We start from the raw sequence: 3,818 nt of genomic DNA on the forward strand, positions 1-3,818 counted from the left end.
GTGTGCGTGGGAGCAAGCACCACTGTGAGGCAAGGGTCTGGAATTTATTTCTTTACCTTATTTTGAGAGGGTGGGGGTGACCTCCAAACCCTGATGGCATCTCCCCCCCCCCCCCCCCACATCACACGTCTCCCCACCTGGGTTCTGGTAATCCAAACCCTGAGGTCATCACACACACACACACACACACACACACACACACATACACACACACACAAAGCCCATTGTCCTTCTGGGCGGTGGGTTAAGTTGTTAATCTGGAAATGTGGGGCAGTGACCGTTTCTGACCCATCCTCACCCCGATGCCTGGATAATGATGAACCAACAGTCCGGCTCCCAGCTCTCCAGGACCCCACCTTTCTCCCCTCCCCCACCACGGGCCTCCTCCTTTCCTTCCTTCCCTCCCTCTGGTCAGAGACGTGGCAGAGAAACACATATATCTGGACTTGGTGCGATTCAAACTGAGTTTATTCTCATCACCATCTCCTCTTTATTAAGGCTGGTGTGTGCGCGATGGTGGCAGCCTGCATCTGGCTTCAGTTTGAATCTGGCTCCAAGGCTGCGGCTGCTCTTTTGAGTCAGGCTGAGTTTCCTGGATTAATTCAGGCGCTTCACCTTCTTGGTGATTCGTTTCTTGGCACGTACTGTCTTTTTCTTAGATATTTCACGTCGTACTTTCTGTGCCTGGGAGGGAAACAGGATGATTAAGAAAGGTATTGAGTTGGAGGAAGAGAATGGGGACAGGATGAGAAGGGGGTTTCCTGGGAAAGCGCACAGGCTGAGGAGGGGGTTGTGCCAGGAGGGGATAAGGTGGGGGTCCTGGGGGAGGGAAATCCATGGGGAATCAGAGGAAGAGAGGCTATGAGGTGGTCTCACCTTGGCGCCCCGCCTGGATCGGGCCTGGCATGGACGCTTGCTCTTCTTCTTTCCTGCCTTTCTTGATGAGCTTTGCTTTCTGCAGGGGGTTAAACTGCTTTTGCTCTCTCTACGGAAACGAGCCACGTTGAAGCTGGTGGTGGTCTGGTCAGGGCTCCTGAGCACCCTATATATACCTTCACAGGGCCCCGCCCTGCAGCTTTGATTGGTCACCTGGGCCCTTCCCCCAGCCAATGGGGGCTGAGGGAGGCGCACACGTCACAAAACTCTACTCCTGACACGCCCCGGGGCTGGGGGTGGGTGGGATGCTTCGGCGACCAGGAAGTGGCTCTTCCCTTGACATCCCACCAAGGAGCTTTCTAAGGGTTTACTGTTTGTGTTGTACAGTTTTATGGTTTTTAAAATTTTATTCTAGTAGCATATATACAACCTAAAATTGCCCCTTTTAGACAGATTCAAATATGTAATTCAGTGGAATTCTTTACATTTACAGTGTTTTGCTACCATCACCACTATCCATTATCAAAACTTTTGCATCACCCCAAACAGAAATTCTGTACCAATTAAGCATTAACTCCCCAGCTCCTGGTAACCTGTACTCTTGTTCTGGACTTTATTATTTTGCATATTGCAACAATTTCATAGAGGTGAGATTATACAATAATTAATTGTCCTTTTGTGTCTGGTTTATTTCACTCAACATTATGTCCTCAAGGTTCATCCATGTTGTAGCAAGTATTAAAATTTCATTCCTTTTCAGGGAGGAATAATAGTCCGTTGTATGTACACAGCACATTTTTATTAATCTGTTCATCTGTTGATAGACATTTGGGTTGCATCCACCTTTTGGCAATGTGAATAACGGTGCTATGAACATCACTGTGCAAATACCTGTTCAAGTCCTTACTTTCAATTCTTTTGGGTATATGCCTGGAAGTGGGATTGCCAGGTCATGTGGTAATTCTATACATAAGTTTCTGAGAAACTGCCAAACTGTTTTCCGTTGCAGATACACCATGTTACATTCCCATCAACAATGAACAAGTGTTCCTATTTCTCCACATCCCTGTCAACACTTGTTATTTTCTTTTCTTTTTTTTTTTTAAGAATAGCCATTCTAGTGGGGGTGAAATGATATCTCCTTGTGGTTCTAATTTGCATTTCCCTAATGGTAATCATATTGGGCATATTTTTAGTATTTTATGGCCATCTGTATATATTAGGAAAAACGCATATTTGAGCCTTTTGCCCACTTTTTTTCTTGCAATAATTTCTTTATTGTGAACTGTAGCATACATACAAAAAGTCAATAAATTTCCAAGTACATTTTAACAAGTAGTTATAAAATAGATTTTAAAGTTTGGTATGGGTTACCTTTCCATGATTTTTCATTTTTTCTTCTAGCTGCTCCAAGACACTAGAGCCCAACAAAAATATCAATATAATGATTCAGCAGTCATCCTCATTTGTTAAATCCTATCTTCTCTGTTATAGTTCATCTTTTTCTTTACAAAGCATATATACATAAAAGCAATAAATTTCAAAGCACATCACAACAATTAGTTGTAGAACAGATTTCAAGGTTTGATACAAGTTACAATTCCACCATTTTACGTTTTTATTTCTACGTGTTCTAAGGTACTGGAGGCTAAAAGAAATATGAGCATAATGATTCAGCACTCATACTCATTTGTTAAACCCAACATTCTCTGTATAACTCCCCTATCACCTTTGATCTTTTTCGCACTCTTTAGGGGTATTTGGACTATGCCCATTCTAAATTTTCATGTTGGAAGGGGCTGCTGATCATATGGGATAGGGGGTTGGAATTAGTTGATGTTCTAGAAAGGCTGGCCCCTCTGGATTTCAGGACTTATCTGGTCCAGAAACTCATGTGGAGGTTGTAGGTTTCTGGAAAGTTACCCTAGTGCAAGGAACGTTTGTAGAGTCGTATATAACATCCCAGGTTTTCTTTAGGATTGACTGGAATGGTTTAAGTTGGGGCTTGGCAAGTTATGATAGTAGCAATGTCTAACTGAAGCTTGGGTAAGAGTGACTTCCAGAGCAGCCTCTTGACTCTATTTGAACTCTCTCAGCCACTGATATTTTATTAGTTAAACTCCTTTTCCCCCTTTTCATCAGGATGGCATTGTTGATCCCACGGTGCCAAGACCAGGCTTATTGCTGGGGGTCATCTTCCGTGCTGCCAGGGAGACTTTCACTCCTGGTTGTCATGTCCCATGTAGGGGGAAGGGCAATGGTTTCACTTGCAGAATTGATTGCCCACTTTTTAATTGAGTTCTTTGTATTTTTATTGTTGGAATCATGGCTTATTTGTGTTTACTCTAAACACTTGTCCAGTGCCTGGCTAATAGTGGCAATTTAAGAATTATTTGATTAAAAAATGAATGTATAAATAAATACAATGCTAATACAAAGACTCTACCCATTGAAGGAATAATGTCACTACAAATTCTATTCTTTGGATAAGGACAAGTATTAAATTCTTACAGACACTTGTATGGTCTTCTCCAAGGCCTACTATGTGTCAGGCATGGTTCTAGAAACTGAGGATATGGTAGTGAAGAGAACAGAGAAATTTCACATCCTGTAGGTGCTTGAAGTATGGTGGGGCAGTCAGTCAGATCATAAACAAATAAACAACAAGAAATTTCAAATGGCAATACATATTAGAAGACAGTGACTGATGGAAGGGATGTAGGGGGATGTGGTAACAGGAGGATTGCTTTAAACATCTAAGCAGGAAGGAAGGACCCTATTGCTCAGATTGATTCCATATACAGAAATCAGCTCCAAATCCAACTGCTAGATGGAATGTACTGAAGTGCAGAGAAAATTGTTAATGGGAAATTTAAAAGTAATGAAGATTATTTAAAACAACAATACTATGTTCAAAACAGGAGCAATTGTGTAGAGAGAGA

General features: G+C 42.3%; 1 long non-coding RNA gene across 1 annotated transcript; it reads right to left on the reverse strand.

The window, feature by feature from the left end:
- Nucleotides 1-450: 450 nt before the first annotated feature.
- On the reverse strand, nucleotides 451-1,077 carry LOC143670837 (uncharacterized). Its single transcript, XR_013169457.1, has 2 exons — nucleotides 877-1,077; nucleotides 451-684 (listed from the first exon to the last, which is right to left on the reverse strand). It is a non-coding gene; the product is annotated as an uncharacterized LOC143670837 (long non-coding RNA).
- Between the last annotated feature and the right edge of the window lie 2,741 nt (nucleotides 1,078-3,818).

The sequence above is a fragment of the Tamandua tetradactyla genome, chromosome X, assembly GCF_023851605.1.
Source record: "Tamandua tetradactyla isolate mTamTet1 chromosome X, mTamTet1.pri, whole genome shotgun sequence".
NCBI classification, from domain to species: domain Eukaryota; kingdom Metazoa; phylum Chordata; class Mammalia; order Pilosa; family Myrmecophagidae; genus Tamandua; species Tamandua tetradactyla.